We start from the raw sequence: 12,500 nt of genomic DNA, 5'->3' as shown, positions 1-12,500 counted from the left end.
TACATGTACATATAGATACATATCTGGGTACATGACGTTGCAAAAGAACATGGACAAAATGATAAACAAGGTACAACAAACAAGCAGGCCACATAGAGAGCATATCTTTATCAGCTGACACCATTAAAGCACCGGCATTTCGAAGAGTTAGGGCAGGACGCATCGTTAAAATGGTTCTTCCAACGAACACAAATTAAATTTTTTCGTGGAGGATAGTGGCGGACGGAAAACAAGACAGGAAGACGAAACGGTGACATAAGCAAACAAAAAGGCTGTACAGCCAGACGTGGAGAAGTCTGTGTGTATTGAACTCTGTGAAGCACGAACTGGAGAGGCGAAGAAGGTATTTCGAAACTTTCTCTTGTTCCTTCGTTGCAGCATGTTATGTATAGTAACAGTTAGAAGTCCAAGAGAGGCCACGTATCACTTTAACGCTTGCACCATACACGATGTTATGGGAGGTGCGTTCATGCATAGTATATTTTGATATACAAAATGTTTCTCTTATACATTTTTGCTTAGTTACGTTCACCTAGAAATTAGGTGTAGGTTTTACATGGTCCACAAAAAAAATTATGTGGGACACTCATGAGACGCTGAGAATTAGAGTGATAAAAAAGAATCTGCTCCTGTATTAGACATATGTATGACATTTAAGTGTATATTGACGTACATGCATATGTTCATATCTAGATAAAGAAATCGATACAAAATTGCACGCCGATGTATTTAGATACATATATACATTACATACACATATCCATCAATCTGTTACCTATTATTTCATAGATACGACCTGGTATTAACCAACTGTGTGCTTAAAACTTAAAAAAGAGAAGAAAACTGATCCGTTGGGGATCCGGTGCCCGCTTGATATTAAATTAGTATTGACAAACTGATATCTCTGGATTACTGTTGAGGATTAATATACAAAACATGGTTTCTATCATTTTCTCACTGAATGTTTAAACTGGCAGAAACCAAAAGATAAATGTAGGCTTTTATCATCATCATCATCATCATCATCATCATCATCATCATCATTATTATTTTTATTATTATTTTGTGACTTATCAGATTACACACATATTTATATATACACATGTGCCTGCATCTGTATGCATATTCTCTCTCTCTCTCTCTCTCTCTCTCTCTCTCTATATATATATATATATATATATATATATATATATATATATATATATAATCTTTCGCCTTTCTAATCTTTCGCCTTTTTCCTATATCCATATCCTTATTCCCAATTTTATACGCTGGCTATTTCTCACTCTCTCCGAATCTCTCTCTTTCTCTTTCCCATTCTATGCCTCTCCTTTTCTTCCACTCTCTCTGATCAAAGACTAACATCCAAATGAATAAGATACACTCTTACAGCATTAAAGCATTAAACAAATGACATTCTTTTGTCAAAATTTGTTTTTCCTGGGTTGTCCTTTTTAATGTCTGTTATATAACCACGGAATCTAAGCGCACATTTTCTTCACATATCAATAAACTCTAATATATCTTTCCTTCTATGTAATAGCCATAGCAGGAAAGAATTTGGCATAGAATTAAAATTGATTACGACGCAGGTTCAGGTAAAACCGTTAATAATGTAATGACTGTATAGTAGGTAGATGGGCATATTTCATCTGACATCCAGCAAAACATAGAAAAGTTCGGAAAAGTTATTAATATATTTACTTCTGTCTCTTTCTCAGTCTCTTTCTCTGTCTCTCTCTCTCTCTCTTTCTCTCTCTGTGTCTCTCACTAAATTTATATATATATATATATATATATATATATATATATATAAATTAAAATCAATTTAATTTTAATTTTTTATAAATTGATTTTAATTGAGTTTTTTACCTGTAATTTTGGATTTTGTCCCTAATATTATTATTATTATTATATATATATATATATATATATATATATATATATAAAAGACCATAACCCAATATGAGCGTTGATCTCATAGAAACTACTGCAGTATTGTTTGTTCTAACAGAAGAGTCATGTTTACGTTGAGATAAACATTGCTTTTCGGTATTAATAATGCCTCTGTCGCTAAGAAATATACGTCTTAAAAAGAGATGGAATACTATATCAATTTTCTCTTCTTCATGCAAATCTATTCACGAAATGTGTCTTCCACACGTTGCGAAGAGTTTTGTCACTTTGTCACCAAGCATAATCTTTATGAGCAGAAAACGAAATGCACAAGAATTTACTGCAATCATGAATATTCTATATACTACTGCCGAATGTTTCACCTACTTCCGCATATTTAGGTCAACATTCGATCTACTTATAATGAAGTTGTATTCTTTGTATTGTAATGAGCACCGGATTTTGTGCTGCGTAAACAAAGATGAACAATTTATTGCAGAGTAGATATACTAAATTTAGAGTGAGGCGTAAAAGAAATAAAAGTAGTAAGTAAATATATGATAACGTACAGCTTGTATTTACTCGACATTATCATAATATTCCTTGAATTTATCATGTCTAAAACTTACCTTATTTATTAGTTTATGTATATGTTTTTTTCAATTACAAAAGTCAATTTTAGACTCGTTTTCAAAAGTCAGTTATTACTTTTACAATGTCTTTATATATCTCAATGGAATTGGAAAAACGTAAATTCAGAAATTTATGAAATTTTCTGCCAACGTTCCGCTTTTTGCTCCGTTATTCGGTTTATTGGAAGACATTTTATTCATCATTATCATTTATCATTCCAGAACAATGGTGGGCGTAGGCGTCTGGATGCATGTGTGTGAATCTGTTTCTGTTTCGTTGTGAGTGTGTTAGTGTCTGTGTGTAGAAGCGCTGTAATGCAATCCTGATTAAATGTTCTATATGTTGATTTATATTAGTGTATGTGTGTATGAGTATGATCATATACCACCGTAAGCCTTTGCATTAGCAGCTTCCATTTTGGACCAAAATATACCTTAATCATTCAATAAACAGAGATTAATACAATATGTACAGGTCTGAAATAAGACCTGGTACTGGAATGGTCAAATACAAAACTCTTGTAACTGGACGTATTCCACTTATTGCAACCAGTATTCATATACGTAGTGGGAGAATTCATAAAAAAAAACAAAAGACGAAGACAGGTGGTGTAGACAAAAAACAGATGTATAAACATATATATATATATATAAATGTACGTACTTATATAGTTATAATTGTGAAACTTTTAGATCATGAATACAATAATATGCAATAATAAACACATTAATATATACACAATAGCAGAAACGGAATGTTGGCAAGAAAGAATCATAAATATCGATATTTATGAACTTTTTCTTCAGAATCAACAACAAAAAATTACGTATAATGTCAGTGACTTTTGAAATCAAATTTAAAAGTGACTTTAAAATTATGAAAAATATATTTTGCATAAATGTAATACTAAAAGTTACAATAACACTATAAGTCGTAGACAAATAAATCCAGGAAACAGTGTTGTGGATGATGATGGAATATAAACTATATACATTTGTTTCTTTCCTTTTTTCAACAGCTTATTCTAAATTTAGGATATTTACTTCTCATCAGATTCATATATATTTGCAAAACACAACATTTCCTGTCCACTCCAGGACATACAATATTTATTTATGATGTAAGCCCCTGCAATACAACCTAGACTATTGGTATAGGTAATACAGCAGAAGTTTGTGAAACCTACAGCACTGGATCGATAGCCGTTTAGTAACCTTTGTAAGTTCAGTAACTCATCTCCAGGGTTTTCTCTTTGATACATCGAGGGACAGATGGCGAATCATACGTGTGAATTATATTCGTCATAGTTCGCGAATAAAGTCCTATAGAGTGAATAGACGATTGATTGAATGTGGAATGCTATAGACTTGTTTGCAATGATTTTTATGTATATTATGAAACCATCAATATCATAATCATCATGCTCATACGACTACTACTCTACTAACTGTAGCAGCAGCAGCAGCAGCAGCAGCAGTAGTGGTAGTAGTAGTAGTAGTGGTAGTAGTAGTAGTATTATTATTATTATTAGTAGTAGTAGTATAAACACCGTCTATGTCGCTCTCAAATAATATCTCACTCTGTTAGAAACGGCGGGCAACATTGGATAACTTAGTTCTTGATGAGACGAGGACGAAGCACAGGCACATCTATTAGCTGGTATGGCTGTGATAATACGTCTGCTCAGTCAAAAGGAATCTGACCATCAACAACACTAACAATAATATCACCAGCAATAGTTTCTTAAAACAATCGGTCTACTTTTTTAAACCACAACATTTACGACTAGAACAATAAAAAATTATAAATTATAAGCAACAGCAAGCAACAACACAACAAAGTATATTAAAATTCTCTGTGGAGAAGAAAAATCCAGCAGTTTGGACATAAACATTTATTGATTGAAATATTAGGCTAAACTGCTGATATAGGACATGTATTCCAAAAGATGGAATCGTTAGTTTATTTCAGCTCCAGCCGTTTATATTCTGTTACCGACTTTACTCAATGAATGCGGCCAGAGCTGTTCATTTAAATATGAAACGATATTAAACTCGCAACGTATTGTTCTACACTGCATGGGGCACTGGATATTTTCAGTCAATATATACAATGCAGACAATATAGACACTAATCTCGCTCTTTCTCTCTTTATATTCTGTTACCGACTTTACTCACTGAATGCGGCCAGAGCTGTTCATTGAAATATGAAACGATATTAAACTCGCACACAAACACATACATATGTATTTGCGTGTGTGTATCTATCTCTCTCTCGATATATATATAAAGAGCTGGAAAAGATACCACAAAGCGTTCTTCCCGACGCTCTCAGGTCCACTGATTCATCGTCCTAAATGAGTGGTTCCTTTCATCGCACCTAGTAGGATAAATTCAGTTTACTTCTGATTATATATGTATCTTTGCTGATAAGAAGCAGTTCATCTTGCTATTCTTAAGCCTGAAATAATACTTTATGAACTTGAACTCTCTGAAAAGTTTTCTTTCCTACAACAATGACATGTTGTATAACCGCCCGTATCTCTTCGCTCTTAACATATACGCAGTGAACGTAACTGGCGCAAGTGACCTGATTGCACTCTTCATACTTAACAAATTTCGCCCATTATTGCTCTGAGAGAAACCCAAGCAAAACCCTGCAATAAATATATATATCCATTTGTAGCCTTCCGACGCCCCACAGTGACGTTTGTTAGAACTGAAATGCTAATACATACATGAACGCTTTAAAACATGGGTTTTAAAATTATATGCATTGCACAAAAACGGATAACAACAGGAACATTAAACTATAAATCAATCTTACATAAATCTCCCTTTATTTCTCAGTAACGATACCAGTAACCAAACCTTTCCTATACTTAAAGCAAAACGCTTCCTAGTTATATTCAAATACCGCTAAGTTTTTAGTGGAAACTCACTCAAAATACCATATTCCATATTTCCCTTTCTTAGCTTAAACATCATTGAACAATCTCATTAAAAAGCGAGACATACTTTACACAAACTCCCACATCAGATCATGTATCTTATATAATATTCAATGCCTATATCAAATATAAAATTAAAAGTAGCATTCATGGATTAAAGAAATGAAATTGAACTGATGTCTATGTTTTAGCGATTGTAACACACAAGGAATATCATTAATAATTTATTCGAGATGTCTATTTCAAAAGAAATACAAAGTGTTCATTGGTATAACATCGCCTTCAGTTATCATGGAAGCAAACTATGATCCGGAGAGTAGAAGATAAAAAAAGATTTAAGAAAAATTAAGAAAAATATATTAATGTTTACATGTGCTTATAGTAGATATTTGATCAAGTGTCTAAGAAATAAAGACAAATTGATAACGATTGCTAGAATCTATAAGGTATTTTAGATATTATTTAAATGAAACCATGCTGGATTAGTGTCATCAGATATTTAGTGTTCAGGAAATATGCAATGTAGAATTAGAAGTAAATGTAAAGCTTTAGTGAGTTTGACAATCAGGAGTGTTCTATCAATAGCTGGAATAAATGTAGGCTACATTATAGATGAATTGTAGAAATTATGAAAATATCCAAAACATGTGAGGTATATCCTTGATAAACTAAACGTTTATTGTAATTGTAGTTCTTACATAGAAAAAGAAAATATGTATTTTTTTTACAATATTATATTTAATATATATAATAAAAGCAAAAACACTTAATGCAAGGAAGAAAGTGAAACCGTTGTTTATAGGTGGAGCAAAGAGGAGAATTATGAGCTAGTTTAGAAAGTGACTTTAGAAGAATAGTTGAAAGTAGAAGTAGCATAGAGAAGTAGCTAATTGCAAGTATATCCTTCACAGAAATTTTAAAACTTTGTTAGAGTGAATTTTTAATGTATGAGACAAAAGAATGTAGTGCGCTGGTTGAATCATTATCCCGCCGGGTAAAATGCTTAGCGTCATTCCGTCCGTCTCCACATTCTGCGTTCAAATTCCCCTGAGATCGACTTTGCCTATCATCCTTTTGAAGACTATAAAATAAATACCAGCAGACCATTGAGTTCGATATAATCGTCTTACCCTCCTCCCTCGAATGACTGGCCGTGTGGTAAAATTTCAAGCCGTCATATAAGACGAATGTGCGGCGGCGAACTGGTAGAACCCTTAGCACGCTTGGCAAAATTCTTAGCGGCATTTTTTCCGACTTTACCTTATATGTTCAAATTCCGCCGCGATCGAATTTGTCCTTCATCTTTTCGTGGTCGATAAGATAACTACCGGTTAGACTCTGAATTTCCTCCCTCCCTCAGAATTGCAGGCCTTGTGCCGGTAGTAAACCGGAATCTATGAGACAAAAGTAAACGTCGTATACATGCAGGATACAACAAATAAAGCATTATCAATTTGGTAAAATTATGAATAGTATTTCTAAGTAGGTGTTTAAAATAGTATTATAAAAGCTAAATAGAAGGAATATTTGAAGGAGGTTGAACTGCAACACAAATTAGTTTATGTGCCTAAATGTATTTCAAAGAAGGAATACAGCCTGTGTGGCAACATAATTCTAAAGTTAATGGTATGTTTAAATATTAATTTTAAATGTACGTAGAAATAGTCAATTGCAAATAACTATTATCACTAAGGGCTCTAGAAGAGTGAATTCGGCATATTTAAGGTAGAATGTCATGGAGCACATTGAGTTCAAAATAATTGTAATTAAAATTACACAATTGAAATAGCTATACGTATAAAGAAACTTTACGTATAACGAAAGAAATTGTGTTTCTAACGAATATAATTCTTGAAACTTCTGTTACTTTTTAAGAATTCTGAATGACTTTGGCATAGATGATTGATAAGTTCCCGGAAGTGTAAATATTTCACGGTCTTCTCATACCGATGTGTTAATACTGGTTAAAGTGTATCAGTTTTATGTTGACAGGATAGTATTTTTCAGTTTTCAAATGAAACGTGAAAAGTTACATTGCTTTTGTAAGGCTTTCTAAATATAGGAGCATGATTCTTCAGGCGTATTTTACGAGGAATAACGGTGAAATCTCAGAGTGTGCGCCGAGACTTATTTACTAGTATGGTGCATTGGCAAACTATAGGAAAAGAAAGCAACTAAATTCCAAAATGCATCTATTTGGATGAAACACAATATTGTATGGTTAAGATTGTTAGGCAGACTTAAGAAATGAGGCTAAGATGTTGGCAAATTTAGATGTAGAGGTATAGGAAAGTTTTAGGCAAGTTCTTCATAATTAGTTCATAACATCTGTGATTTGGTAAAACATTGAAGTTTGAAGGGGATGTGGGGATGTTATATCAAGGAATACTTTGAATTTCTTTCAGAATGTGGTTCTATACGTGACACGTATTTGAAGAAATTTTTAAGCCACTTATAGGAAGAGCTTTACTTTAAGCAATAGCCTTCGTAACAATTTCCTTATTTCCAGAAAGATGAAATAATCTAAGGAAAATTATCTTGAATAAATTATTAATGATATTCTTAGGGTTTTACAATATTTATGCATATAGTTGTGAAGCCGCCGTTAATAGGTGACGCAAATTAATCCAGAATAAGTGCAGAGTAATTCGTTTGGCTCATGAATGGATAAAAATCGGGACTTGGTGAAATCTAAAATAATATACAAAAAAAAAAAAAGAATTAATCGGGAATCAAAAGTTCTTGAAAAAAGATGCAGTTTTTTTGTTTTTTTTTTTACGTGGTATATGTTAACTACAATTATACAAAAGCAGAAAACATCTATTTTGATAGAGATTTTCTTTACTATTAAAGACCTTATCGTTAAAAATTTATAGTATGATAAATATAAGTTCGCTAATTTTTACCCAGTGGTTATCTATCATGCTCATGTTAAATATAATTTGGATTGTCAGTTAATCCGTAAAGAGTCTTAATCCATGACGACTTTGCCTGCATGGGATACGATATCTTTTCCGAAGTAAGTTATGTCGCTGACACAAATGCTATCAATTAAGTTGAACGCGTTATTATGCAGTCGTTATTAATTAGTTTGGGCGTCTTATCACACAGCCGCTATTAATTAAACTGGGTGCCCAGATTAAGAGCAGTTGTGTGATAGACCGGTAATAGCCTTCAATATCGAATTATAAAAATTTAGTGTTGCGCTCATTCTGGATTAATTTAAAATATTCGATTATATCTAGGAGTTCTTTCATAATGTTAAGGGCGACGGCACCTTGACTTTAGAAAGACGTTTATCTAATATAAATCAGAATTTTTTTACTAATTACTTAGATGTCAATTGTAGTTGCATTGATTAATCTAATTGATGGTCTTTGGTCGAAATCAGGTTTGTAATGTTACTGAACACAGTAGGGTTATTTAGATAACAGTGGCTCGGTTCTATTATCTATATTCAAATCCGGCGTAATATTTTGTCCGTGGAGGTTAATCACATTAATTATGTTCCAATTAGTTTACTTTATTGTAACTTTTAGCGATGGAATTAGAAATAAATTTATATATTAGAAACAATGCTAAGGTTAACGACGTATAGATTCTTCGTTTTATCAGACGGGATAGAGATTCAATCTCATTATTATATTATATAATTTACTATTTGATTTATAATATTTTGTAAATGATTTTATTGAAGACAAAATCCCTTCAGAAAGGTGAATAAAACAATCACTTGGTTAGTTGTCTTATATTTGTTTTAAAGTCATATTTAAGTTTGTTGCACCTATTCTTGCATTGTGTGTCATAGGCGTGTGGTCTCTGAAATTATTTGTCGAGACATAATTCATTTACCCCTTAATTTTCTTTAATCCCCTACATTTCAGAGCTTATTTTTGCTCCCCTGAAAACAGGACCATTTAAAATTAAAGTTGTTTAAATTTTCTCATTCATAGTAAATTATAAGTATTCCCCTTTAGCAAGTAAACAGGATATTTTAGCTTTTTATCATAACGTCAAAAAGCCCTTTGTATATCAATTTTACTTTGAAAACTGGCATTTATTCAAATTATACATGTGTGTGTTTGTGTGTGTGTGTGTGTGTGTGTGTGTGTGTGAGAGAGAGAGAGAGAGAGAGAGAGAGAGAGAGAGAGAGAGAGAGAAAGAGAGAGAGATCGTCGATGCCAGCACTGGAAGATAGACGACTTCCCAGATGATACGGAAAATGATTCACGCTTTCTAAGATTGCACCCTCGGTTCCACTGGCTGGTTATGCGCTAGTTCTCCGTAACTTTGGTAGAAGGTATTAAAGATCGGTTGCAAATTTTCTTCGGATAATGCCGCAATGCTGCTGTCGTCAGCATATTAAAACTCGATGATGGAGCATGTGGAGAATTTTGTTTTGGACTTCAATTGACGAAATTCAGCAACGTTTCAAAGGTACCCATGCTGCCCATGGCTGTCACAGCACGGGAGTGTTCCAGGATCGATGCACTCGAACTGACACAAAAATGATGGTATACAAGGCAGTCGTCATCCCTACGGGCTTATTCGCATCTATGACGTGGACTACGTTCAGAATACTCATAAAATCTCTTGAAATGTCCTACCAACATTCTCTTAGAAGTATTCTCCACATCAGCTGAGAAGTGCAAACATGACTGTGTTGAAAGAAGCCAACATGGCTTCCAGTGAAGCTATCTTAATCCATCCCCAACAAATGGACGGAAAATGAAGCAGAGGAGAGCGAACGAAAAGATTCAAAGATGTCCTAAAAGCCAACTTCAAGAAGTGTAATATTGACACCAAGAACTGGGAGAGAAATGCTCAGGATAAAGTGTGCAGGAGACAATTAGGACTGCCGAACAAGGAGAGAAGAGTAGGCGCAGAAAAGATAGACAAGCATAGGCAAGAAGTAAATATCCACCCGGAATAAGGTGTCCTCTTTGTGGAAGGAGCTTGCAAACAAGAATTAGACTCACCAATCACCTTAGAGTCCATGAATAAGAACAATGAGCAAAACAAAAGACCATTATTTTCAATCTCGAGAGAGCCTCATCGGTGATATATATATACACACATACATAATTTGAATAAACGTAACATAAATATTATATGTGTGTGAGTGTGTGGATGTATATATGTGTGTATGCGCATGTGTGTCTGTATGTGTGTTTGTTTGTAATATTTTATTTAAGGCAAATTGTTTTTGCTTCCATTGTTTTTCATCTTCATATAAGGATCTCATTTAAGGTAGGAAGCTGGCAGAAACAGTAGTAGCGTTTCGTCCTTCTTTGCAATCTGAGATCAAATTCCGCCGAGGTCAGTATTACCTTTCATCCTCCCGGGGATTCGATAAAATAAGTAGCAGCTAAGCATTAGTGTGGGTGTAATCTACTTACTACCCTCACTCAAAAATTACAGGCCTTGTGCCAAAATTTGTAAGAAAAGTAATGATTTCCTTTAACATCCAAAATTTTAGTTCAGACTTTTTTAGCTGTTACTCGCTTTCAACTACAGATATTTGGTAACTACTGCCACCATTTATATTTTCATTCGCTTCACAAGATCTGGCTCGATCAGAAACACTACTGCAAATTTTCGTATAAATCTTACAAGTATTTCAACTGAGCCTTTTATTGTGATGACGGCCTGCTTAATTCCTGAATACATTCAAATACATAGACTTGTGAATGTATGTGTGTGTGTTTGTGTGTGTGTGTGTGTGTGTATGTGTGTGTGTGTGTGTGTGTGTTTATACTCGTGCATGTGTCTACTGTTTACCAACAAAATGCAAGAAGAAATTGAAATGTTTCATTTTTTAAAAAAATATCTACCTTGCGTGGCTCTAAATTTCTTGTTATATGGTAGTATCACATGCAAAGGACTATCGACGTAGTTCTGTTAGATGAAGAGAGAATGATTCAGTGGTTTTAAGTATTTATGTAGTATTCTCGAAAAGTGTGTCGTTTGCAATTTAAAATCTCTTTACTTTTCTTAACCTCACTTTCCTTCACTCGACAATTTCAGTTACTTTTCATGACGGTCTACTGAAACTAATATATAAAAATATAAGTCTCCACTGAAAAGTGTCTTGCAATGTTAGTAACGAGTTTTTCGAAAATATATATCAGTTAAATATATAGTTGTGTCAGGAACTTTTGGTTTTTCTCACACACCAGAAATTAAGATAGTTTTAACAGCAATGTATAATGATTTATATAAATATATCGATTTAAAAAGAATGAGAATGATAAGGAGAAAGTTGCACCTAAAATATATATAATGTTCAGTAACAATTAGGCTGTGTGTGTGTGTTAAAAGTGTTTGTTTCAATTCCACGGTTCTCAGTGGCATACTGAGTAAATGTCATCGATGTTACTTTTCCTTTCACCAACAGCCATTTATGAAACGGATACTACGAAAACCAAAATTTGTATGTATTACTGTATGTATGTATCCGTATACGCATGTATTGTGTGTGTGTATATCTATCTATGCATGAATTAATGTATGTACACATACATGCCGCATGTGGAGTGCTGAATAGTTCCTGGTTTTGGGGGCATCGCGAAAGGCTTGGTTGGAGGCCCAAACTTCCGAGTTCTTTTGCAGGGCTGCAATAAGTGTCTGAATCTAAGATGGGAATATGTTGTATAAAATCACAATTTACTGATCCTCCTGTATTTTCTTTAACCAGAACAAGGAACTTTTCAGCAACCCGTCGTATATAAGCTTCATATTCTCTAAACAATAGAATTGTATACTGGACAGTGTAGTTTATAATATAATTGTCAAAATCGTCAGGAGCTTAAAAAATTAGCAACCGTAGAATAAGTTATTATAATTTATTTTTATAAAGTCTTGTTTTTATTAAAATATATTTTGTGAAATCATATTTATGATAAATGCATTTTCTTAAAAAGAAATGAAATTTGTGATTAATGGGTACATGTGAGCTCACAAGCATCAGTAATTTTCAGTTGAGGCATAAGGGGATGTTAAAACAAAAATTATATTACA

At 33.4% G+C, this 12,500-nt stretch overlaps 1 protein-coding gene across 7 annotated transcripts in view; it reads right to left on the bottom strand.

Moving 5' to 3' along the window:
* The window catches only part of LOC106867322 (cilia- and flagella-associated protein 65), a 1,093,663-nt gene that overhangs the window by 4,987 nt on the left and 1,076,176 nt on the right, over window positions 1–12,500 (bottom strand). The window contains exon 44 of one of the 7 annotated variants that reach the window (XR_016243317.1): window positions 11,315–11,533. The exons of the other annotated variants lie outside the window; for them this stretch is intronic. The gene's annotated coding sequence lies outside the window, so the exon portion shown is untranslated. The remainder of the gene's footprint in view (window positions 1–11,314; window positions 11,534–12,500) is intronic. 7 annotated transcript variants of the gene reach the window in all.

The sequence above is a fragment of the Octopus bimaculoides genome, chromosome 10 (assembly GCF_046866305.1).
Source record: "Octopus bimaculoides isolate indiv1 chromosome 10, ASM4686630v1, whole genome shotgun sequence".
In the NCBI taxonomy this organism is placed as follows: domain Eukaryota; kingdom Metazoa; phylum Mollusca; class Cephalopoda; order Octopoda; family Octopodidae; genus Octopus; species Octopus bimaculoides.
The sequence above is the reverse complement of the archived record's forward strand: the minus strand, read 5'-3'. Positions and strand labels throughout refer to the sequence as shown.